We start from the raw sequence: 26,873 nt of genomic DNA on the forward strand, positions 1-26,873 counted from the left end.
ATACATAATTCCTTTCTTTTCAATATTTCATGAGCTTGCACAACCCCCTTCCACAGATGCCCAAACCTCCATGCTTGGGTAACCATTAACATCTTCCTGCAGAATATCCCCACTACATGGATGAACCTGGAGGACATTATGCTGAGTGAAATGAACCACTCACAGACAGACAAGTACTGCATGATTCCATTTACATGAGGTATCTAAAGTAGTCAAATTCATAAAAGCAAAAGGGTAGAAGGGTGGTTGCCAAGACCTAGGGGCAGGGGGAAATAGGGAGTTCCTTATTTATGAACCAGCAGGCATACTTTCAGTTAAACAAGATGGATATGTTCTAGAGATCTGCTGTACAATGTTGTACCTATAGTAAACAGTACTGTACTGTACACTTAAACTATATCAAGAAGTTTGATCTCATGTTAAGTATTCTAACCACAATAAAATAAACTTTTTTTAAGAAGAAGAACACTTTTTAAAAAATCTTCCTTCTGAGAAGAAAAGATTTAAGCATTACACAGGATCCTAATTAAAAAGTACTATTACCATAAAGTAAGCAGAATATTGGCTTTTTGACATGAGGAGAGGATGGAGATGTCACTTACAGAAAACTCAAAGTGAAACACCAGCAGTATCCAAACCAAAAGCCAGAAGAAATGTTTGCAGGGCCATTAAAAAAAGAAACTACTACGTAGACGTTTTGTCGAACATATTTAAAGAAGAAAAGTCTCTTTCAAATAATTACAAATTAAAAACTTGGCTCTGAGACTGAACTTTGAGCAGACAGATGAGAGAGATAAAATGAAATTTTTTTCTGCCAAGAATAACAAAGGTCTTGATACAAAGATGTGATGTTTGCCCCCCAGTGAAGCAACTCTGGAACAAGAAAAGCATGATGAGGAGGAGAAATTCAGATTACAGAAGAATGGTGGCAATTCTTTCATTTATAACTTGCTAAAGAATGTTGAATCAGTTCCTTAATGAGCATGGAGAAGTGAAAATTTTTATGGGAGAACATTGGACGTTGTTTATACTGGCTGAATGAATAGCGTTAGAGTAAATCTCTTGTCCTTATTCTATTGTGTGGCTTTGGTTATTTGAAGTAGATTTTCTTTTATTACCTTTCCAATGTCCTACACAACACAAACCTATACTATTTTTTAGAGAGAACCTGGCCTCAGTGGGAACTTACCTGACCTTGGAGGCAGGCTTGTGACATATCAAATTGCCTATGTCACAAGTACCCTTGATAAAATGATCTCAATATAGCTTATTTCTCTTGAGTTATGTCTCATGATAAACTAACTGTAGCAATGCTAAGATGGGACAGATTTCTAGAAATAATCATCACAAATTTTCAAAAGGCACTTTGTGCTGAAGTAGAAAATCTTTTATCCTAATCATAAGACCTTAGGAATGGATACTGGTTTGGGACTCAGGCAGCCTGGATAATGTTACAAACTCTACCATATCTATGGTATCAAGCATCCTATATCATAATGTGCAAGAAATTAACTTGTGTGGGAACTAGGGGAGCCAGATTTAGCAAACTAAATTACAGGACCCCCAATTAAATTTAGATTCAAATAAACAGCAATAGCTTTTAGTATAAGTATATCTACAGTTTGGGGGACATACTTATATTAAAACAATTATTTGCTGTTTATCTGAAATTCTAATTTAACTCAAAGTCCTATATTTTGTCTGTCAACTCTACTTGAAATGCATCTGTCAAAATAATGAACTGAACTTTGCAAGTCAATCTTCAAGTGCCATGTTATTTTTAGTTCAAATCCTATAATCATTTTCTTTTTAACTATCTTCCTGTGAACTCAGAGCGCCCATGCGTAGTCCTCACAAAAGCAACATTGTTGGGCAGAAGAGATCACACTGGGGGAACTGTGGACAGTTTGAGAATTTATTTATTTATTTTAGACAGGGTCTCCTTCTGTCATCAAGGCTGGAGTGGAGTGGGGCCGTTTCGGCTCACTTCAACCTCTGCCTCCAAGGCTCAGGTAAGTCTCCTGCCTCAGCCTCCTGAGTAGCTGGGGTTACAGGAGCATGCCACTGAGCCTGGCTAATTTTTGTATTTTTAGTAGTTTCGCCATGTTGCAAAGGCTGGTCTCAAACTCCTGAGCTCAGATGATCTGCCCGCTTCAGCCTCCCAAAATGCTGGAATTAGAGGTGTGAGCCACTATGCCTGGCTAGTTTGAGAACTTTTAACATCAATGTAACTGAGATCAGTAAAACCCAAGGAAGGATCTTTCATTCCCCCAGGAGAAGGTAGAACAGGCCCTTCAGTATTGACAGGTGACCTACAATGTAAAAGGCCTAAGGATGAAAGGATTAACTATGGTGCTAATTGATTGAGGAATTAGGAATAATGTTCTCTTTCATCCTCTGAGTTGATACAGTTCTCAGAAAACAACTAATACCCAAGGCCTGGAGTCGGGATAATTTATATTAGGAGCATGTACCACACTGGATTAGTGGGTAACTTTCAAGGTCTTTTCAGAATGCAGCACTCACAGATAATTGTTCACATGTACCAAAAAATAATAGAAATGCATTCACCAAACATACCTAGAACATGGGCAGGAGCCTGGTGGTGTATTAAGCAGAGGCAATAGCAAACAAATATTATGGTCCTCAGATCACTAATAGCCCAATGGTGGTGTTGGCTTGGTGGGAGGTAGCCCAGAAAATAGATGAACATAAAGAAAATGTGAAAAGGTCTTTGATGGGGAACTTGGGGGCTGAGATAATTCAGCAGAGTCACATAAACCAGGGTATGAGGCAGTTGGTCAGGGAAGACTTAGTGGATAAGCCAGTAGGTATGAGTTTAGTCTTCTAGTATATAGAGAAGTCAAATGTTCAAGGTGAGGAACAGCAATCCAGGCAGAGGGAACAGCAGCAGCAAATATTTAAGACATGAAATAAGATCCTATGTTCAGGTAACCACAGGATTCTGGAACTGTGAAAACACAGGGCTTGCTCAGGAAAGAGGAAAGGGGTGATGCAGAAAATATAGGCAGGAGGTGGATCACATATACACATGAATAATAAAGAAATGATAACCATAATTATAATAAGTTTTATTCTTTGGCCACCGTAAATGAAGAAAATGCTGAGATTCATGCCTGTGCTGAAGCATACAAAGACAGAAAGTCAGTTGCAAGTCAATTAACCATGAAAAAATAGCCAAAAGTCCATAATTTTGGTGTCTATCCCTTGGTCAAAATAAATGAATGTCTGCTTTAATTATTCAGTTTCCATCTGGATGTGTCAAGCCCTTAGGACATGGAAGAAGCAGAGTGTCTAAGACTCAGATTCACAAGGATGTGTGATTGTTGTGGGAGAAGGAAAAATAACTGTCCCATCATGGAGAGTGAATCAGTGGGGGAGGCGATGGAATAAAGGCAAAGGAAAATATTATATTGCAAATACGCAATGTTAGACCTTGAGTTAGAAACATGAACGATACTGAATCTTTACAGTCTTGTGAGGCAGGGATAATTCCTAAACTGGCAAACAAATAATCGGAGTGGCACAGTGGTTCATGCCTGTAATCCCAGCACTTTGGGAGGCCAAGACAAGCAGATTACTTGAACTCAGGAGTTCAAGACCAGCCTGGGCAACATGGATAAACTCCGTCTCTCCAAAAAAAGAAAAAAAAATCCAGGCATGGGGGTGTATGCCTGTAGTTCAGCTACTCAGGAGACTGAGATAAGAGGATCACTTGAGCCCAGGAGGCAAAGGTTGCAGTGAGCCAACATCGCACCACTACACTCCAGCCTAGGTGACAGGATGAGGAAAAAAGAGAGAGAGAGAGAGAGAGAATCAGAGAACTTAAGCCCAAGTTCTGGCATCAAACAAAATGATATAACCTAAATTTGACCCCAGCTATAAGAAATAAACCCAAATACACGTGCCGAGCATTCTCTAAGTCTGCAGCAAAAACAGCCAAAGAAAAGCGACTCATGATATAACAGAGGTAGTGCCTTTGCAAAAAAAGGAAATTAGTTTCATTCTGATTTCCCCTGATTTGTACTGTATGTACCAAATCACAGCCCTCTGTGAAATTAAGGGCATTAGTTATCTTCCCATTCAGTTGCAGTGGCATTATACTTGCATACAGACATTCCTAGCTGAGATGAGAAATATCAAGATTTTACAAAATCATTCATCAAGAGGTGAGACCTAATCCTGATTAGCGTTTCAAAAAGAAGCCTGGGACAAAATAGAGAATAAGTACAGGATCACAGCAGCAATTAGGCATCTTCTAGACAGCCACGCTTTTCCTCAGACCAATCAAGTTTGAGCAAATGATAAATTTTTCCTTTCTCTCTTTTTGCCCCCTGCTGTGAAATGAACTGCCTTAAATAACTGATGAAGTGACAGCAAGCCTGTTAAAGGAAACGTTTGCCCATTAAGTGAAGCTTAATTAAACAGAGCACAGGCTAATCGTTCCTCCATCTAGTAAGTGATACACCCTGGTTAACATCATCCTGCTTGCAGGGCTTGGTCTAGAAGGCCTGCGATGACACCCCACAAGGAAACTAGGAAAACACACACACACACATACACACACACACACAGATTTTGAGAAATCACAAGCCAGTTTGCAAATGGAGTTGTGCACATGCAAATAAAGTTAATCAAATATTAATACTCATCTCCTGGTTATTCTCTCTTTAGATTTATTCAGAATGATGAAGCTACATTCATTTTCCCCCTTAGATGACCCATTCAAAATTAATGATAAAAGTTTAGCACCAGTGGTCGGGTGCGGTGGCTCAAGCCTATAATCCCAGCACTTTGGGAGGCTGAGACGGGTGGATCAAGAGGTCAGGAGATAGGCCATCCTGGCCAATATAGTAAAACCCCATCTCTACTAAAAATACAAGAATCAAGAATTAGCCAGGCGTGGTGGTGTGTGCCTGTAGTCCCAGCTACTCGGGAGGCTGAGGCAGGAGAACCACTTGAAACCAGGAGGTGGAGGTTGCAGTGAGCCCAGATCATGCCACAGCACTCCAGCCTGGGCAACAGAGTGAGACTCCATCTCAAATAAAATAAAATAAAATAAAATAAAATAAATAAAATAAAATAGAATAGAATAAAATAGTTTAGCACCAGTACTGTGAGGGTCTATGGACTTGAAATCCTCCAAGAGTGTGTCATTAATGCATGAAGATGGGGATCATAGGTGTTTTGCTCATTTTCTTATCTCCAGGTGGCGGCACGGTATGAAGCACTTAAGCAGTACTCAAATAATACTTGTGTGAGAAAGACACTTACACTTGGATACATTCAAGGAAATGGGTAAATCCTAGAAATGTGTTTATGGGCAGTATTATGGAACAGTATTACGGGTTGAATTGTGTCTCCCAAAAAGATGTTGAAGCCCTAACCCCTCGTTTCAGTAAATCTGACATTATTTGGAATTAGGGTCTGTGCAGATGGCCAAGTTAAGATGCAGTCATTTGGATGGGCCCTAATTCTACGTGGCTGATATCTACAAAAAGAGGAAATGTAGACACAAGGAGGAGGCCAAGGAATGCCTGAGTTACCAGAAGCTAGGAGGAAGGCATGAAACAAATTGTCCCTCAGAGCACTCAAAAAGAACCAACTCTGCCAACACCTTGATTTTGAACTTGTAGCCTCCAGAACTGTGAGACAATAAATGCCTGCTGCTTAAGCCATCAATTTGTGGAACTTTGTTTCAATGGAAACCCCTGAAAACTAATACAGATAGAGGGGACTAAGCTAGATGGAAGAACAACCCACTGCCAGGATGCCGGTGACCCCTGTTATCCTGGCCACAGACCATTTGTACCCTGAGAAGTAATGCTGCAGCCATGAGCACTAGGTTCACAGCCGACCTCTGCACTTCCCAATCATGTGGTCTCATTTCAAAACTGTGGGTAATAGTAGAGTATATTTCTCCTTAGGTTGTTGGAAGGATTAAATCAGATAATTCTTGTTGAAGTGCCGAACACTATGTATAGCATGTAGTAAATGCTCAAAAAGTACTATTAGCATTAGAGTCCCAGAATTAGAGCCCCACACCCTAAAGCTTAATGGCATTGGAGACACTTTCACATTCCTCTGGTTAGTCACCATAACAGGGTGCACGTGGCTGTATCTGGACTGCCCACATAGGATTGGCTGGTAATATAGGGCCCTTGGGGTCCAGATAGGTCCCTCAGCCTCTAAGGGACATGGCCAGGAATTCAGGCTGTTCACACTGGCTTTCACAAATGGCCTTCTGCTCCATCCCATCTCCTCATTTCCTCAAGTCCCCCTCGACCCTCGAGTTATCAAGAGGAGGCTTTGAAATCTGCAAAGACCTAGTTATGTTGCAACTGACCCGAGAGGTCTGAAGGTCAGCAGGGCTCATGAGGTGCTGGGAGGCGTGGCTGGGGAGCTGCATGGGCAGTGACATTGCAAGGCTGCTGGGAACCCAGCGAGAGGAGGAACCCTGACTTGTTTCAGTGAGAGGCTCAAGGCAAAAGAAGGAACACCTGTCAATCAGAGCATCCAGGGTGCTACACTGAGGTGGCTTCCCAATCCCTTGCATTAGGGAGTGTGCCCAGGGCTTGGTGATCATTATCTTATCTACTCTTCACAGCAACTCAGTCAGGTAGGTATTATTACCTTTATCTTACAAATGAGCGAAGTGAGGTTCAGCAGACCTTTGGTAATTCAGCTCAAAGTAAGTTGCAAAGCACATGAGCAGCTGGTATTCAAGCCCAGTGGAAGTATAGCCTGTCACAGCCAACCACTGTGCCCGGCTGCCTGCTGGCACCCACAGCAGTGCCCCTGCTAGAAAGTCACTCTTAATGGGTGCTTGCTAACGTTTAAATCTGATTGAAGACTGCATTATCAAACCCATCCGCTGATAGTTTATAGCTATATACTTAAAAAGGCATAAATGATTTTTGAATGCCAGAAGTGTGCATTCTTAATTTCCCACATTGTTTATGGAATACCCGGAGTAGAGCAATCACAATAATAATTCATACTTTATAGCACTTTATAATTTACAAAGGGCTTTCATGAACATTAGCTCATTTTACACATCAGCCAACAAAGGTAAGAGTTATTATTATCCTCATTTTATTGATGAAGAATGAAAGCATAAGTCATACCTAGTCTTTAGTACTCAGAGATCTGAGTGAAGATGAAGGCTGCTATCTCAGAGTTGGACTGAGGCTGGAAAATCCTGCCTCAAGAAAGAAAATCTGTTCCCTCGGGAAAAATATAGTTTCCACGTGAGAGTGGACAGGTCCAAAGTCAGCCCCAATTTGGCTTTCTGTCTGCTCAGGGCTTCTTGTCCGGGTGGTCACAGCTCACTAACAGCAGCCGATGAGGACAGTGGCTTATAATTAGCAGGGGCTTATTTCATGCTGAACACTATGCTAAGCACTCTACATACTTTCTTTTATTAATTTGCACACAGCTCTGTGGGTTTTTACTTATGTTATTCCCATCTTATAGGTGAAGAAATTGAAGCTCTAAGAGGCTAAATAGCTCACTCAAGGTCATATGACTACTGTGATGATCTTAGAGGTTTCATTTTAACAATTTGACTTTAAGGTGGACTGCATGATTAGTGTAGCCTCTTCAACTATCTTAGTTTTTATTTCCTGCTTTACCCCAGAGCCTCTTGATTCTTCCTATGGCTTGAATCAAAAGCTTGGCTTTATTCTGCTTGGGACTCTAGAGGCAATGGATCTGGTACTCTACCTGCTTATATTAATGGGAAGGTGCCTGCCATGTTCCTCTTCCACAGAGACTGTGGTTTGCAATTAAAGAGATTGACTTTGTGAAAATGCCAGAACTCAAGCATTAAAATGTCCTGATGGAGATAGCTTTGAAGTCACAAAAGAAATGCAGACCCAACTACCCTATTAGGGTCATAAATCACTGCTCACCACAATCCAGGTAGGGGCCTGTTCTTCTTCCATTCTGCAGCCATCCTGCCTGCAGGATGTCATTTTGGAAGCTTCATATGCTCTCCTAAGACAGATCTATTGCCATTTCTAAAATGATTCAAAATGCAGACCCCCCTCAAAAGAATTCCAGAGATATTATTAGCCAAGGTGGTATCATAGGTAATTAGAGTCCAGCTCCCAGTGGAAGATACACTTTGAAGGCAAGAAATAATTTGGATACTTGGGTCCCATACTGTTTGCAAACATCTGCCGCTTGACTCTCTGCCTGAAATAACTCAGAAAAGAAGAAATTTTGAGATGAGAAGACAAAAGGCAGAAAGAAGATGGCAGGGCAGATGGAGATGTTTCATGCAAGAACTTTGGATGAGAAAGGAAACACTGAAACTAAATATATACCCTAGCCTAAGGTTTCTGTCATTCAGTAAGAGAGAGAGGAGACGCTCAAGGGGGCAGACCACACCACATCACTGCAGCCTGTGCTGAGCAACATCACATGGAGGGAAAACCCGATAGCTCAGGCAGAGGAAGAGCCCCCTGAGAGATCTAAGAAGCTCACCTTGGATTTGAAGTTTTAGTTCAATTTCCATCTTCTGATACCACTTACCAGCTGTGTGGCATCAAGAAAATCATTCAGACTTTCAGCCTCTGTTTTTGCACTGAGAACTGGAGACAAAATTCCCACCACCCCTACTTCCTCATTGCAGAGGACAGAGTGTTAGGAAGATGGCACTCCAGCACATGTTGTAAAATTCTAGCTGTGACCTGGACTCCATCAGTCACTGTGAACCTCTGTCTACACAGCCCCAAGTTTGGAAACACCTGGATATTTGGAACTGTGTAGACTTGCACCTTGCCATCCCCATCATCCCGACTCCTGTTTAGGGAGCCTTCCTTTGTGACAGTCATTGCTTTAAGTGCATTAGAAGTAAAATATTCCTCCATCAACACAAAATCCTTCTGGTGTAGACACTGAGTATTGGATGATTGTAATAGCCACCCTCCTTTCTCCCCTAACAACCTGCTAGAGTAACCCCCATCAAAGACATCTGCTTCTGAACTGTTTACTTGGCCCTTGGGACTGTCCACATCCCAGCAACAGGGACTCAGGCTGTTCTACTTCCCCGAAAAGATGAGAGTGCCAAGACCTGAGAGAAGAAACCCAAGAGGAGCCTGGGGCTGGGGAGGGATCTGGAAGTCACCAACCACTTGTGACAAAGAAGCAAAGAGAAATACAGAGCAGTCACTTGCCCAGCAGGAGGTAGATAAAAGATGAGAAGCCAGGCATCCCCATTCCTGAGTCAGGCTGAATCCAAGCCCTCTGATGAGGAGAGAAAGCAAACGCACTCCAAAACTGGCAGGGATGTATTTCAAGAAGTGTTCATTCTTTTTTTTTTTCTTTTTTAATAAAAAAAGAATTGTTCTTTTAATTTCTTTAACACTAACAAAACTCCAAAGAAATGAGGAAAGAAGACATCTGCTGCTTGAGAAAGACTTCCATTTCCTAAGTCCTAGTTCCTTTTTACTCTGGGAAGATCTAATTTTATCTAGGCTTCCCGAATGCAGTCACACAGTGGGGACTGCTGAGATTGGGGCTCTGGCAGGGGGATCACAAGCAGAGCTTTTGTTTTGATCTCACTGCTTAGGTTAATGCATCATGACTCCTCCATGGGCTGTTTCTCGGGATGCTGGTATCCCACTGTCTGCTAGGGAAGAAAATGTCTCGTGAAAATAAATCAAATGCAGCAGTATTTACAAATCCTGAGTCGGATTTCCATCCTGTCCAACGGGATGAGAATTTGACCCATTATTTACACCAGTAAGCTGAGAATGACATCAAAAGCTCTCTCATTATCTCCGCAGGGGAGATAATGATTTAAGTGCCTTTAATCTAAACATGCAACTTACAATAGAAATGTATATCTACTCTTTCCACAAAAGAGAACAGAAACAGCACTTACTTCTATATTTAACAGACAGAACATCTAATTCTAAGCCTTGCTTCTAAATATCCGTGGATCCCATATCTCTATCATTTCACTTGGAAATTCCTCTTGCCTTGGGGAAATAGGATGCATATCAAAGTCTAGGTAAAGAAAGAGCCCAAAATAGAGATAAAGGCACAGAGAAAACACCTTGGACACTTGGGAAACAAAACACCTTGGACACTTGGGAAACAAATACAGCATTCTTTATGCAGCCTACAAAAGTAGACTTGGTCTCCTTTCGCTCCATTCCCTTGTTTCCTACTGCACACCTGCCTCTGATCCTATCTCACAGGGATGCTCTAAGAACAAGTGAGAGAAAAGAAGTGAGGACATTTAACTTTAAAACACTCTGCAGAGACACATCACTTTATCATTGTTGCCACTCATATTCTTACATCTTAGGATCTGTCTTTTTTGGGGCACCAGAAGAATGGGGTGGGAAGCATAGGGATGTGAAAGAGATGAAGTCTAGCCCCATTATTTCCCACCTCTGTGGCTTCTTAGGCAAAGCATGAACTGATTTAACTCTTGGTTTTCTCCTCTGTAGAATGGGCAAGTGCCTCCTTCCTTGCCATATGAAGCAAGTCCTCAATTAATGTTAGTCTGCTTCATTGATGTGTCTATTCTAATGAATTAATTTTCTCACCTTTAATAAAATTACTTCAATCCTAAGCCAAAAGAACAAAGCTAGAGGCATCATGCTACCTGACTTCAAACTATACTACAAGGCTACAGTAACCAAAACAGCATGGTACTGGTACCAAAACAGAGATATAGACCAATGGAACAGAACAGAGCCCTCAGAAATAATGCTGCATATCTACAACTATCTGATCTTTGACAAACCTGACAAAAACAAGAAATGGGGAAAGGATTCCCTATTTAATAAATGGTGCTGGGAAAACTGGCTAGCCATATACAGAAAGCTGAAACTGGATCCCTTCCTTACACCTTGTACAAAAATTAATTTAAGATGGATTAAAGACTTACATGTTAGGCCTAAAACCATAAAAACCCTAGAAGAAAACCTAGGCAATACCACTCAGGACATAAGCATGGGCAAAGACTTCATATCTAAAACACCAAAAGCAATGGCAACAAAAGCCAAAATTGACAAATGGGATCTAATTAAACTAAACAGCTTCTGCACAGCAAAAGAAACAACCATCAGAGTGAACAGGCAACCTACAGAATGGGAGAAAATTTTTGCAATCTACTCATCTGACAAAGGGCTAATATCCAGAATCTACAATGAACTCAAACAAATTTACAAGAAAAAAACAAACAACCCCATCAAAAAGTGGGCAAAGGATATGAACAGACACTTCTCAAAAGAAGACATTTATGCAGTCAAAAGACACATGAAAAAGTGCTCATCATCACTGGCCATCAAAGAAATGCAAATCAAAACCACAATGAGATACCATCTCACACCAGTTAGAATAGCCATCATTAAAAAGTCAGGAAACAGGTGCTGGAGAGGATGTGGAGAAATAGGAACACTTTTACACTGTTGGTGGGACTGTAAACTAGTTCAACCATTGTGGAAGTCAGTGCGGTGATTCCTCAGGGATCTAGAACTAGAAATACCATTTGACCCAGCCATCCCATTACTGGATATATACTCAAAGGATTATAAAACATGCTGCTATAAAGACACATGCACATGTATGTTTATTGTGGCACTGCTCACAATAGCAAAGACTTGGAACCAACCCAAATGTCCAACAATGATAGACGGGATTAAGAAAATGTGGCACATATAAACCATGGAATACTATGCAGCCATAAAAAAGGATGAGTTCATGTCCTTTGTAGGGACATGGATGAAACTGGAAACCATCATTCTCAGCAAACTATCCCAAGGACAAAAAACCAAACACCGCATGTTCTCACTCATAGGTGGGAATTGAACAATGAGAACACATGGACACAGGAAGGGGAACATCACACCCCAGGGCCTGTTGTGGGATGGGGGGTGGGGGGAGGGATAGCATTAGGAGATATACCTAATGTTAAATGACGAGTTACTGGGTGCAGCACACCAACGTGGCACATGTATACATATGTAACAAAGCTGCACGTTGTGCACATGTACCCTAAAACTAAAAGTATAATAAAAAAATTACTGTAATTTAGCAGCGTTGAGTTTGTAGAGTGCTTGAAAATAATGGCTTACTAATATATAATTCATATATCATAAAGACCATGCTTTTTATTGACATGTAATATGTTATATATTTATTGGCCACATATGTTGTTTTGTTGCATGCATAGAAAGTGTAATAAGCCTTTTAAAGGGTACAGTGTTTGTTGGTATGTTGTAAAGTTGTCACGTATCACCAATATCTAATTTCAGAACACTTTCATTATTCCCCCAAAGCAACCTCATAGCCATCAGTAGCTACTATTTTTAGAACATATTTTACTAATCAACATCCTGCTATTCTTCAAGGTCTAAGAACTCTTCTCTAAAGTCCACAATGAATTTTCTCCTGAACTTACAGTCAGCGCCAAAGTGCTGGGCAATTGTCTAACCCTTTGGAGTTCTTGGATTGACACCTGACATCTTCCTGGCCTTCCCAAATAGGTGGTATGTTCTTGGAAACCAAAAACCATGTTTTCCATATTTTCTTTCTCCTCCAGCACCTCAGGTCAGAGCTGAACACATAAGTAGGTACACACATGGGTACCAACTGATCGACCAATCGCCACCTCTTCCAAAGACCAGCACGTTTGTCATCTGTCTGCTACCCTCAATTTTGGTGCCTCCACGAGCTGTGAAGAATAATCATTTTCCATAATTATTCTCTCCAGAGTGTGTGCTGTTAATTTTTCATCTTAATGAACTGTCCAGTCGAGTTTAGCAACGGGAATAGTGATAAAAGCACAATAAAAAATGTCTTATGCCTTGATACTGTCAGAAACCTTTTCCCTACAACATCCGCACATAATTGAAATAAAATATCTCAATGGCTACAAACACCATTTGTCAAGAATAAAGTGGAGTAAGTGCTATTTCAAAAATTCAGCCTTCATAAACATGGATTATTGGAATGTTCTTCTGATTGATACCTACTCAAGCATTTTAAGCACGTGGCTTTTATTCTCTGCGTTTGCTTGAGTGAAACCACTTTGGGTACCGAGCTACATGTCAGCCCCAATTTTCCAGAGTATTACAGATGCACGGCCGTTCCTGCTGGGAGATGGGTCAGGCAAGCCGGAGCAGGCCCAAAAGGCCCATGTTAATGCACGGGCAGGGAAACCATTATGCAGCTGTTGGCTTCCCCAGAGTGTAGTGCTCCAGGCAATGATGCCCCTCAAACCTGAGTGATGGTCCAGGAGGAACTCGGAGAGAGAGAGGTGTCTGAAGATTCTGCTCATCCCAGCAGTGTGGAGGAGCCCAGGCTCCAGGCTTCTGCCCCAAACATACCAACCATCATATTCCTGTCAACTCATTAGGGAAATGCTTAATAATTGGCTATTGGTATAGTCACATTGGTTTAGTAATTAATTCAAGAAATATTTACAGAGTGCTATTAGTATGGATGGTGCTGCCCTTGACATCCAGGACGTAGGGGTGGACATGGCTGAACAAGTCTCTAAACTTCACAGGGCTTAGAATCTCATGGGGAAAACAGACAATATAAAAATCAGCCATGAAATGAAATAGACATGATATTTGCTAATTGTGGTCACTGCTGTGAAGAATTAGACAGAATGAGGAAGTGTCCAATGACTGCAGGGTGGGTGGAGGATATGGCTTCAGAGGTTGTGAAGTCAGGAAAGGCCTCTCAAAAGGGGGCATTTAAGCTGAATCCTAAAAGGTGTGTGAGGAGACTTCCAAGACTGAGAGAACAGAAAATGCAAAGTCCCTGGGGTTAGAAAAGGCTGGGTCTGCTCAAGGGGCAGCAATTGTCAAATGCAGCTGAGCAGATGGGCAAAGAGAAAGGTAGGGAATGACTGTCTCAAGGAGAGCATTGGCAGCAAAATTTGGATCTGGATTTTATTCCAGTTAAAACAGGATGTCAATAAATAGTTTAAAATAAGGACTGTAGAGAATTGCAAGAAACCCCCCATTTCACTCCTCCCTTGGACCTTATTCCATCCTGCTACAAATTAAGTCTTGACTTGTCTCCCCTCCGTCAGATATTTTTCATTCAACTTCTGATCCCGAAGTGATGTCCACTGGCTTTCTCATCTACACCTAAATCCTCCCTTTCCAAATCTATTGTGGACAGACATTCCAGCCCCTGTTCTCCTGCCTATCCTAAGTTCCTTGTAGCCCCAACTTCACTCCGGGTCCTCCTCTAACAGGGTGGGAAAACCTTTCAGACACTGCTACTGATTTCCTGGAAGCATTGTTTACTCTGCAAAGCAATCAGCAGGGCTCAGGTGATGGGAGGCCTCTCTTGCTACTCCATGTAAATGCTGAGGTGACCAGAATGCTCTGAAAGGTGCATAATTTTAGTGCAGAAACAGGATTAATATCTGCCTTCGGAGTAGAAGTAATTTAAGTTCCTTGTAACCAGAGGTCCTTTTCTGTCTTGTTCACCACAGTATCTTAGTACCTAGAACAGTGTTTAGCATCCCATGAATAAGCATTCAGTGAAAACAATGGAGGAACACATGAATCTTGTGTATTCATGCACAGACACAGGAAGGCTTGTTGCAAAATATTTAATAGAGTTTGTCACAGGTTGGATTATCTGGGACACTGACTGTGAGTTGGAGTTTAGCATGGGGATGTTTACTACGGGGTACCCTTTGGAATAACACCTGGAGAAGAAAAGGAAGGGGAATCAGAAACAAACATAAAGAGAAGATGTGTGATGCAGCCCAGCAACAGCCTCAGACCACCCTGCATGGTCATCTGGGCTAAAGATCGTCCTTCAAAATAATCCCAAGAAAGCTGAGATGGCGAGACTTTTACTGATCAGCCCTCCAATGTGAGCTGCCCTGGGAAAGAGCATGACTTTGGCTGAGGTGAAAGCTGCAAGTGAGGTCACCTGCCAAGAGCATTTCCAGTAGCTGAGTCCACCAGATCTTCAGTGAACTGGGGAACTGGGTGGTGCATTGCAGTGTTCAGTGCAGAGGCAATTCTACCCATGTTGGGATTTCCTGTTTCTTACAGTTCTTGATGCTTCCAAAAAAGTTAAAAGGAATGAAGCGATCTCTGCCTTAATTTAGGTTTCTTGTCCTGTGGTTTGATAGAACATTGACATTGGTCTTGGGGGGAGGGGAGGAGTAGCATCCTGGCTCTGCCACATATTACATGTGACTCTGGGCAGGGGACAACTCTGTTTTCTAGGCTCTGCATAACCTCTTTGGGCTTTGTTTTATTCTTCTGTGGAATGGGGCAGCTAATGTTGATCTCAAGAGATCGAAGTGGATAATGCACAAGGAAGGTCTCTGCAGTTTAAAGGGCTGTGCAGAAAAAGGGAGGAGAGGATCTTGTCCCTTTTGAAAATGGATGAGGAGCATTAGCCTAAGAGGGAGTGCCTGCCAAAGCTCTCAGCAGTGGAAGGCAGGTGGATGGAGACCATGCTCTTATTCCTGTGAAAGCCTGTTCACCACACATGAGTATGCACTCCACACACTCCAATAGATGGCATGGTATTACACAGCCAAACTCTATTCTCAAGGATTTAACAAACCTGAAGACAACTAATTGGCAATGTGGCAACCCAGGAACATCAGTGTGACTTCTCCATTAGGAACAGTAGGCACAGTGCCCACAACACTTTTAGAGGACGCACAGCAATGTTTTAATTTCTTTTAAAATCAGAAGAAAAAATGACCTTTTAGGGTAGAACACTATATTCGTCTTTAAACCAAAATGGTCATAAACTGTAATTTTTTTTTTTAGTGGAAAAGGGGTCTCATGAAGATACATGTACCCAGGACCTGTGGAAGTGATAGACACTGAGGAATCAAGGCACTCTCTACACAGAAGGAAAAAGGGACAAACTATCTCACAGGGTCTAGGAGCCCCCGCTGGAGGAGAAGATTCTTCTCTGCACACTAGGACAAATGGGGGCAGAGAAGAAAAATGTGTGCAAGGGAATCGAGGTGTCAAGCATTACAATGCATTCAGGGGCTACCAGCAGCACAATGTGGACAGAGTTAAATGGGATGGAGGGGAAGGGAGGCTTCTGGGAGTGGGGCCTGGATCAAGTCAGTCTTAGAATCCAGGCAAAGGACTTAGCAATTTATCCTGAGAGGGACTGCAAGCTTCTGAAGCTTGGGTTTTATACTGAAGCAACTTGATACAATTTGGATTTAGAGAAATAATGCTGCGGCTCAGTGGAGAAGGACTGGGGAAGATAGAATAGAGCTGGACATGCTCTTATGAGCCTGAGGTCCAGCCGCCCTGGTGGGGCTTGTGTGGGCACCAGTACCGTCCCACACTGTGTGGGGCTGTCATGGCAGGGACGTGTGCTCCGGCTGAAACCACTGGCAAGATAAAACCACACAAAGGCTTTTGCTTTCCTTTCCCAAAGAATGATGTAAGTGGTTCGGGGCAATGAATCACCATCCTCCTAGGTCCATATTTCAAGTAGAAATTCTGAAAAGTGGTTGGGAGTGTTAAGAGGTCCAAAATAATATGTTATAGACAGAAATATAATACTTCAGGAAACTTGCTAGACATTCATTTAAAGAGGTATCTTCTCACAAGCCCTTGCAAGAATGTGACCAAGTTTTTAAAAATTTGTTTCCCTCAAAAGTATATATATATATATATATATATATATGAACTGTTGCTATGGCAGCCTAACAGCTTTTGGAATGGTGCTTAAATTGTAAAAAAGCCTCTAGAGAAGATAAACTCACTAGCCCCGCCACAAATTTTCTAAAGCTTCCAAATGGTGGCATCTGCCAGGTGTCTGGCTACAGTCTTCTAGATCCTCAGCAGACACAATTAATTGGTGGCAGATTTTAGTATGGCTCGTTCCCTTTACTTCCCTGATTTATCTAATTGCCTTGAGCTCTGAGTCCCCCACTGCACAAAGGATAGCTTGGGTTAGTAGCCAGGAAAGGAAATGGTAATTCTGTGGCTCAAGTATCACATAGGGCTAAAGAGTACAGGTGGAGTCAGTAAATACTTGTTTAATGCATGAATGAATTAATGAATGGCCAAGAAGTAATTCCTTGGAGATTCCACTCTACCACTCTCAGGTTCAGCTGCTTTCTTTGGCTGAGACTGTCTATTTGTCTGTCACCCAGTAGATCCTAGGGACCCAGTCTGCAAGGAGCACGCACATGTCTTGGCCCAGAGCATAAAAGAGTATCAAGGAGGCTTTCAGGAATTATTTGATTAGTTAGTGAATGAATGAATACCAGAAAACAATCCTCTTAGGCCCAGAGCACATGACTACAAAATCATAAGACACTGCCTTAAGTTACTTCCTGCTTGTCATGCTGTTCAAAGTCCCTCTCACTTTGAGTACAAACTATCCCTTGCCATGTGACGCAGGGAGGAAATGCACAGGTAACCTGAGCAATGCTCAGGTGCTTTGATCTTCCAAAGGAGAGAATCCTATACCAGCCTTTGAGATGCCATGTTGACTCTGACAAGCTGAACAGAAGAGATAATGCTGTCTATATGGCTGGTTGTCGGAAATGAAGTGATTAGATTTCAGCTGGATTGCCTGTTACCTCCCTGGACCACAGGGCCCGGAAGGCAAGGGCAGAGAGCATGCTCACCTGCCCAAGAAGCACTTGCTGAGCACTTGAGGAGGCAGAGACAATCCTTTCCCAAAGATCAAGTGGCCCAAAGAGGGGCACCTCCAGCCATCTCCATCCTAGGGATGGATCCCCATCCTGGGGGTGGATTTGCTGCTTATGGGCATCTCAGGGAAACTGACAATGAGAGGAACACATTATCAATTTCGAGAACATCTTATGTTATCTCAGTAAATCAGTGCTGGGGAGAGGAACTGCACTCTGGTCTCCAGGTAACTGACATCCAAGCTGTACCTTGATTAGAGATTAAATTCATAAAATCGTTGCATAGAACATGGCAAAATGATTTTTTAAAATTCAGTGTCTCCAGATGAAGTGTTCATAAGAATTTATTGTTATTTGGGCAACTTTTCTGTAGGTTTGGATCGTTTTAAAACTTAAAATAAAAAAGTTTTAAATCAAATGAGTGCAAGCAAAACAAAGGGAAAAACTTAATAAATTTTTCCTTTTAAAATTAAGGTGGCTGGGCGCGGTGACTCAGGCTTGTAATTCCAGCACTTTGGGAGGCTGAGGTGGGCAGATCACTTGAGGCCAGGAGCGCGAGACCAGCCTGGCCGATGTAGCAAAACCCCATCTTTACTAAAAATACAGAAAATTAGCCAGCCATGGTGGCAAACGCCTGTAGTCCCAGTTACTCTGGGGCTGAAGATGAGGCATGAAAATCGCTTGAACCTCGGAAACAGAAGTTGCAGTGAGCCAAGACTGTACCACTGCACTCCAACCTGGTGACAAAGTGAGACTCTGCCTCAAAAAATAAATAAAATAAAATAAATAAGTCAAGGTGTAAAACAGGGTTTACAGCTGGTTGTGATCTATGTATACAAATGTGGAGGAAGTAGCTATATGGATGTGTGTGTTTGTAACTGCCCAGAAACCCTCTGGAAGTCACACAGAAAACTGACAATAGTGGCTTCCAGGGAATGAAATTGAAGACCTAGAGTATAGGAATTGAAGAAGACTTAATTCTCTGTAGACTCTTTTTCACCTTTTAATTTCTTTTGTTTGTTTTTCGGTTTTTTTTTAGATGGAGTCTTGCTCTGTTGCCAGGTTGGAGTGCAGTGGCACGATCTCAGCTCACTGCAACCTCCGCCTGCTGGGTTCAAGTGATTCTCCTGCCTCAGCCTCCCAAGCAGCTGGGACTACAGGTGCGCACCACCATGCTCAGCTGATTTTTGTATTTTTAGTAGAGATGGGATTTCACCATGTTGGCCAGGATGGTCTCGATCTCTTGACCTTGTGATCTGCCCGCCTTGGCCTCCTTAAGTGCTGGGATTACAAGCGTGAGCCACCATGCCAAGTCTCACCTTTTAAATTTTAACCATCTTTATCTATTTTAACCATCTTAACTATTTAAATGTATCTATCTAAGGATACATAAAAATAAAAACAAATATTTCATGGGACATCCCACCTAGTAATGACAAATACTGACTTAACAACTTCAGTACTGTTCCCTTTGCCTGGAAAATCCTTCCTGGTTTCTCCTGATAAATTCCTACTCATGATCAAGTCTAAACCCAGAGGTCACCTCCTCACTGAAGCTCCGCCTGATTTCCTCCAGCAGAGTCAGCCCCTCTGTGTTCTCACAGATCCATGGAGCTGTCTAAAAGGAACTCTGTACCATGGTTATTTGTTTGCCAGCCTGGCTCCATCACAAGAAGAGGGGTTCTTTGGAAGCAACAGTACAGTTCCATTGTTGTACTGATACACATGATTTATTATTGTATCCCCAGCACCTAGTCCAAGGCCTAACATAGGGATGGTTCTCAAGATGACTGATGAGTGAATACATCCAGAGTCTTTTCTCCTCTTGCCATTTTTGCCTCTCACTCACTGTATACATTCAGTCACATCGCTGCAGTAGCCAGAACCCGCTAAGTCTCCTTTAAAACTCAAGTGGAGAGCAGAATGTGAAGAAAGAGGAATGTGTATACACTGTTAGTATGAATGCAAATTAATACAACCTCCATGAAAACAGTGTGGAGATTTCTCAAAGAACTGAAAACAGAGCTACCTTTCAGCCCAGCAATCCCACTACTGGGTACCTATCTAAGGGAAAAGAAATCATTATATCAAAAAGGAACCTGCACCCATGTGTCTATTACAACACTATTCACAATAGCAAAGTCATGGAATCAACCTCAGTGCCCATCAAAAAATGATAGGATAAAGAAAATGTGGCGTGTGTGTGTGTGTGTGTGTGTATATATACATATATATGTGTGTGTAAAATGTGGTATATATGTGTATATATGTGCACATATACATATATACACATAAAAAAGAAAGTAGTGTGTGTATATATACATGTGTCTATATATAGACACATATATACATATACACACACATATGCACACATATGTGTGTATATGTATATATAGACATATATTTATGTGTGTTTATATGTGTATCTATACACACATACATTATCTCTATACACACATATATATGTAGAATATATATATATACACACACTATGTTCTTTTTTATGGCTGTATAGTATACCATGAAATACTACACAGCCACAAAGAATATTACACAGTCATAAAAAAAGAATGAAATCATATCTTTTGCAGCAACATAGATGAAGCTGGAGGCTATTATCCTAAGTCAAAAAACTCATAAACACAAAATCAAATACTGCATATCCTCAGTTATGAGTGGGACCTAAACAATGGGTACACATAGATATAAAGATGGCAATAATAGACACTGGGGACTCCAAAAAGGGAGGAGGAGGGTTGAAAAATTACTTATTGGGTATAATGTTCATTATTTTGGTGATGGGTGTACTAGAAGCCCAAACCTCACCATTATGCAAAATACACATACAATAAACATGTACATGTACCCCCGAATCTATTATTAAAAAATAAAAAAACTCAAGTAGAGATTTAGGACATTGCCATACCAAAATAACTGTAATAATAATTGCCCTCCAACTCCCTCCCATCCAAGCTTGGTTAAGACTGGAAGTCAAGGTACAAAAGAATTGGAAGAGACATTATCAATAGGAGGCACTACAGTGCTGTGCTTAGGAATGGAGACCCTGTCTCTACCCATTGCTCATCGGTGGTCCTCAGCAAGTTCTTTAACCTCTCTAAACCTCAGTATCCTCATCTATGAAAGAATCGTGACCCCTGCACATAGCAGCCAAAGTCTTGGTGACGTCAAACAAGATAATAAATGTAAAGCACATATCACAGTACCTGGTAAAAGGGCATGCTCAGAAAATATCAATGTCATTGACCTCTTTGCCCATCACTATCTAAATAAAGCAAGATCAAAGAACACAACTTTGGTTGAGGTTTTTCCTTTAGTTATGATTTTGCACAGGGACTGGATGTTCAGGTGACCTACCACATAAGGGCTTCATGTAATCATTAGTTGATTGTGGTGATGACAGTCACATTGTACACATTGAAGAGCTGCAATGTGTAGGCAACAAGTGAACTGAATGTCTGTTTATGATTCTGATGACACCAGATACAGACAGATACTTGGCCTCCTTCTACACAGTGGCCTACATCCCAAAATAGGAAATATGCATTCACAGACAGACCCAGCAGCACAAGGGGTTAGGAAGCAGGCTGCTAACACTTCAAGCTATCAGGGACAATGCAGAGCCCGGTGGGTTCTGCAGCACAGGTGAGGTGACCCAGAAGCAGCTTTCTGGGATTCACTCCTATGCAAATGAAAGATAATTGGGTGACCTGCGACCAGCAATTCCTGCTAGTTATTACTCAGCAGGATGCCAATATGTATACACTTCTCTTGAGCAAAGGGCAAATCTCTTCCACTTCTCCAAGATGTTCATTTCTGGGCCCCTGTGCTCTACTGAAAACCCAGCAAGGTCACAGGGCTTAGAAGCCTTATCCTGTAGCTGCCCGAATAATTCCTCCTCTGCTCCACGAAGGTTCCTAAGTAACACAGGTGTGCTAGAAATGGAAGCTCAAGCTCCAGTGGATTTCACTGTAAGTTAACTAGAGTGCCGATCCTGTGAGCCCATGACACATTTATTTAAAGTCTCTCTCCGTCTTTCCTTCCCACTTGGATTTTGACTGCTATATGCAGTTACCTGACTGTAAACCCCTTGAGGAAAAAGGAAGTGCCCTTTCATCTCTGCCTGCCTTTGTGGCATGTCATAGGTGCCTGTTCAAGAAAGCCTGGCATCTTGACCTGTTTGGGAATCAAGAATCTGAGTCTCAGCTAAAGACATTGGTTAGTTTTGTTCTTCAAAATCCTTACAGTGCATCAAGAACAAGTCCTTTCCTCCACCAAGCACAGAATTCTTTTCCATCAAGAAGAAGCTTAACCTGAAAAATCAAAGGATTGTTCCATCTGCATTCCTGCTGTTTTATGTTTTGTTTTGTTTTGTAAAGGTTTCATGCCACCAGCATTGGAGTAATTTACCTTCCTCTCCTTGGAATAAAACCTTTGTAGAATTCTTCAAAATAGACTGTTCTTAATTTCCAGGTTAAAAAAAAAAAAACTACCAGATTTCCTAGACATGAAATTAAATTCAAGTACTTTCTACTTAACTTTTGACTCTGATTCATTGACACCACATTCTAATTGCCCCTATTATCTAGAAAAATAGGAAATGTCATTTGCACATCTTATTGAGGAATTCAAAGGGCCGATGAAATGAAGAGCCCCATTTGGCTCAGCAGAAATGAGATGATCATCATTCACAGACATATCCACAGGAGGGATGCACTTCCTCTGCTGAGCCAGGCTTCAGAGCAAATGAGTGCAAAATAAGCAAATGCAAGAGGAGTCAGTCATACAATTTCCAAATCATTCTGGTGCATTTGTAGGGGAGTGCGATTTTGCTTCTAGGATAAGCGTTTTCAATCATTGGTTTTTTCCCTTAACAAATATTGACCAAACAATGAGAGAAAGAGGTGGGGACTCCTCATGTTGAAATTTCCTCCAAAAACAGACCCCACATTAACACAAGAGTGTAAAATACCTGAGAAATTATCAGAAATTTATAGTTCCCAGTCACAGGGGACTACCATCTATTTAACAATAGCTTGTGTGGGCTGCAGGAAATGCCCCTGGCCTTATGTGGAGGTAATGTTTTTTGCCCATAATATGGGAGATTCATTCAGGAGAAAGGCAGACAAGGAGAGTGGTAAAAGACACAAACTCTAGCTAAAGTTAGACTTCCCATAAGTACAAATTCCAAGGATAAAAGTTACAGCACTATGGCCATAGACAAGTTACTTATGTTCCCTGATATGCTTTGGCTCTTTGCCCCCACCCAAATCTCATCTCAATTTGTAATTTCCATGTGTGGAAGGAGGAACCTGTAATCCCCACGTGTGAAGGCAGGGAGGTGATTGGATCACGAGGGCAGTTTCCCCCATGCTGTTCTTGTGATACTGAGTGAGTTCTCACAAGATCTGATAGTTTTATAAAGGGCTCTGCTCCCTTCACACGTGCTTCTCTTCTCTCTTCTGCCACCTTGTGAAGAAGATGCTTACCTCTGCTTCCGCCATGATTCTAAGTTTTCTGAGGCCTCCCCAGCCATGCAGAACCGTGAGTCAATTAAACCACTTTCATTTATAAATTACCAGTCTCAGGGAAGTTCTTTATGGCACTGTGAAAACAGACTAATACATTCTCCAGGATTGAGTTTTCTCATTTATAAAATGTTGGATATTAATAATACCTACCACATAAGGCTTTTGGAAGGATTAAGGGGAGTGACACATTTAACGTCCTTAGGAACCTGACATATAGTAAGCATGCAAAACCTGTTAGCTGCTGTTATTATGACTTTTCTCTGTGTAGTCACCTTAGTCCACCTTCCTCACATTTAATTAAAAATACACTGAGGGTCCCTATTCATTTGCTTAGTAAGTACTTACTAAGTGCATACTTTGGCCCAGATACAGTACTTGCAACTGGGAGCACAGTGGTCCCAAATAAGTCCTGTCCTCAAAAATCTCTAGGTCTAGCTGGGAAGACAGACAACTAAATAGGCAATTACAGTCCAATGTAGAAATCACAGTAAATGGTGTAATCCCTGGCTGCTAAAGTATTGTCTAGGTAATCTTAGGCTATTAGAAATAGCTCCTTAGAGATAGTGAAATCCAAGCTAAGATATAAAATGCCTTAAGAGTGCTTATGAGGTGAGAGAGATTATGAGGCTTTGGGGGAAATAATGGCTGTGCCCTATGAGGAGGTCCTAGAGTGGATGTATATAATACAGGCAGGGTGGAGAGGGAATAGCAGCTGAGAGATGAATCTGGACAGCAAAACAGTGGCCCTTCTCATTAAAGGATCCTAGAAGCTTGTTAAGAAAAGCTTATCTCTATCATTGAAAGGGAATAAGTGGGAAAGTACATAATGTATGGATTTAAGGACACTGTTCAGGATGTATATAGATCATGGATCACGTTGGAGCTCATGAGGGAGAAATAACCCTGGAGGCAAAAAGACTTAATAGGTGACAATTTCAGTAATATTAGAGAAAAAGCGTTTGACTTGCATTTGAACGGTGGCAATAGGGATAGAGAGAAACAAAACTATTTCAGAGATAGCCAAATGATAGAATGAATAGGAATCAAGAGGAATGAACTGCTATTGGAGGTGAGGGGTTGAAAGGCTTAAAGTATTCCACCCATGTTTCTATTCTGGGTGAATTTTTATACTATTACAGGAATGTGGGACCCAGGAAAAACCTGGATTTGATGTACGTATTTAAGGCACCACTGGACATCTACGTGGAGATGAGCTGTAGGCACTTGGATAAGGAGGTCTAGATTCCCCAACAGTGGAAAGTCACGCTGGTAGAATTAATTCTTAAATTTCTATCTGGATATTTAGTTGTCCCCTGTGAATATTGCTCCAGTTACCACCAAGCAGATGGAGAAGGTAAATGGATTTGTAGAATCCTAAAATGTAAGAACTGTTAGAACTCCTAGGTCCAGCCACACTGGCAGTCCAGTAAATGGCTCATTAATCTCATAGCACAGACAGTGAATGGCAGAGGTGGGTCTAGGAGTAGAAATCAGGCCTCCTGGCTCATGATCGAGGGCCCTGTCATTTGAAGTCTAAAAGGTTCAGCCTCCTAGCAATCTCATTTCCTTCTGGAACATAAGCTACCTTGTTCCCATTTTAAGACTTATTTCAAAAGAAAAGGGGAAAAAAGCAACATGGCAATCATCTCAGTTGGACTGTTCGGCCGAGTCCTTGCTAAAGAATTATAATCCCTTTAGTTCCTTCTTTCTCCTCCAGATCTTACTATTACTAGCACATAATAGGTGTTCAATAAAGAGAATCCAATAACATCAACACTGAATAATCACATTCCTCACTACCGAAAAATGTAGGCCTTTCTCTCCCTCTCAGATTCTACTTTTGGCTTTAGTGAAGGTCCAAATCAAGCCACATTTGAGAGACAGACCCAGTGGCATACTTTCCATCTTGACATACATAGTAATATGTGAATTGTTCAGTAATATTAGTCCAGCTTACCTTCTTCACCCATTGGATACTTGCTGCCAATTTCTGTAGCACACTCCACCCATCTGATTGGTCACTCAACAAATGACAACAGGAAGGAATGTCACAGGGCCGCTGAGCCGAAAACACAGTGATTTCTGCAAAAAGTGAAAGGATCATTAGTAACCTAGTGGTGGCATGAATTGACCAAGTGATACACTATTAAACACAGTTGCATATGACAGACTTTTCTCTTAGAAGATGACAATCCAGGTGTGCAAAGAGAGAGAGAAACAAATTATTAAAATTATGTGAAAAGTGGGAAAAACTTGTCATGCATTTATAAGTACCACTGGATAGTGTGATTAACCATACATGCGTTTCGTACTTTGATGACAATGATAAAAGCAATCCTACACACAACTTCTTATAACATGCTGTGTCATTCACATACATTTGCTCTTGCATGAAGAACAAGCTATTGGGGGAAGGTATGAAAACTTAGAGCCCATTTCTGATAGAACCTATGTTCCAAAGCCAAAGCAATGTCTTCCTTCCTAAAGTGAGAAGCACTGTTCTGGTGTTGACAGATCCTCGTGAAAAACAGGCTCAAGGATGAAGAGTAGCAATAGCGGTGGTGGTAATAGGAGATACTATCTCCACTCCAGCAGACCAGAGCATGGGGCTGACAGGGTTGCAACTCTTCAAGATTGCATTTTCCCCTACCCACAACACCACATTTTAGACTTTCTGTGTCTAAAATGGGGGCTGTGTTCTGCTTGGATTCTGGTCTGATTCATCTTCATATCTCCCAAAATGTCTAACACATTTCCTAGCCCAGAGCATCTGTTCAATGCATATTTGTTGAGTGAATAAAGAAAAGAATATGGAGTGTCTAAACAGCTGTCATCTTTAAAAACTGAGGCACTGAACCAAGAAAGGTGCCAGCTGGCTTCCATAACACAACAGCATAAAGGAGTTCTTGAATGTCCTTCATCTCTAGGCTTCTACCTTCTAGGATCAACTCAGCCTGCATTAGGGGCTTAAACAGCTTATTTCTTTGACTTGACTTCATTTCTTTCCAAATCTCTTTCCTTGTCTGATATTGCTTCCATCTAACATCATACACAAAGCCTTCTCCAAAACAACAAACAAGCAAACAAAAGCCCTTTTTAGTGAAGGGATGTGGATGGACCTTAGATCTACTAAAATTTGTTCATAGAGCCTGGTTTTGGTAACTGTAGCAAGATGAACAATAAAGCTGTCCTCTTGTGTGCTATTTATCCAAATGTCAGGACAGAGTAACACTGGAGTTACTCCTGGAGATACAGAGAGTCATGAAGGAAATGCTACATGCAGCAGTTCACACGATGCATAACGAATTAGGAAGGACCCTGCTTGTCAACCATGTTACATGCTGCAGCCAGTCTCCAAAATTGCCCCACAATAACCCAGACTCTCTGATAGGCATGCCCTTGTGCAGTCTCCTTCTATGGGACTATGAGCTGGCTCTGCATAACAGTGAAACAGCAGAAGTGACACTATGAGAACCATGGGAGAGGGACCTCCACCCTGGTCGGTCCAAAAGGCAAAGCACTGAACCAAAGAAAATTACTCTTGAGCCTTAAGATTCAGTGGTATTTGCCTTTTTGTGTAAACTTGCTTGGAACACATCACTACTTTCTTTTTTCCAATTTCTCCCTTTTAGAAAGGGAATGCCTATCCTACA

General features: G+C 41.6%; 1 protein-coding gene across 2 annotated transcripts in view; it reads right to left on the reverse strand.

Annotated features, from left to right (window-relative positions):
- CDH11 (cadherin 11) overlaps nucleotides 1-26,873 on the reverse strand; it is a 179,135-nt gene that overhangs the window by 85,255 nt on the left and 67,007 nt on the right. For both annotated transcript variants that reach the window (XM_032157536.2, XM_032157538.2), the window contains exon 2: nucleotides 25,178-25,302. The gene's annotated coding sequence lies outside the window, so the exon portion shown is untranslated. The remainder of the gene's footprint in view (nucleotides 1-25,177; nucleotides 25,303-26,873) is intronic.

Source organism: Hylobates moloch, unplaced genomic scaffold, assembly GCF_009828535.3.
Source record: "Hylobates moloch isolate HMO894 unplaced genomic scaffold, HMol_V3 SCAFFOLD_6, whole genome shotgun sequence".
Lineage (NCBI taxonomy): Eukaryota > Metazoa > Chordata > Mammalia > Primates > Hylobatidae > Hylobates > Hylobates moloch.